General features: G+C 39.3%; 1 protein-coding gene across 2 annotated transcripts in view; it reads left to right on the plus strand.

Annotated features, from left to right (window-relative positions):
- Positions 1-501, plus strand: part of LOC118338182 (pyruvate carboxylase, mitochondrial-like) — a 314,296-nt gene that overhangs the window by 71,678 nt on the left and 242,117 nt on the right. The gene's annotated exons all lie outside the window — the stretch shown is intronic.

Here is a 501-nt window from a genome sequence, read left to right on the forward strand (position 1 = left end):
TATTTCTTTTTAGGTTAAAAAGGAGTTTCCATGTTAAGCCTCTTTAAGTCTTTTTCTTACTGTTTTTGTTACTCATTCTCTTTTTCCCCCCTCACTCTTACGTTGCCATCGTCTGTGTCTCCCAAGTTACTCATCTTTTTACACACCTTGTCTTTTCCTCTCTGCTGTATTTTAGTGTAGATAGTTTAATTGGTCATGTGAATACTGTGCGCACAAGCAACAGCAAAGTTACCTCTAGTTAAGGGTAGCAAGGCTGAATTGAGTTATGTCTCTGCCTTTCTATTTGCTGTCTCTCTGTTTGTATTCTTTTCCGCTAGCTCATGTGGTCATACTTCCCTCAATATTTCTTCTTTCCTCTGCACTGCACCCGTCATTCTTCTCTTCCATGTTGTATTTATTGCATACCATTTCTTTCTCTCCCAGCTGTTTTCCCTGCTCATTGTTGCCTACACTTTATTCTGCCACAGCTCATATTTTACACTTATCGTGTTATCTGTGCTG

The sequence above is a fragment of the Morone saxatilis genome, unplaced genomic scaffold, assembly GCF_004916995.1.
Source record: "Morone saxatilis isolate NCDOM2014 unplaced genomic scaffold, NCSU_SB_2.0 Contig4, whole genome shotgun sequence".
Lineage (NCBI taxonomy): Eukaryota > Metazoa > Chordata > Actinopteri > Moronidae > Morone > Morone saxatilis.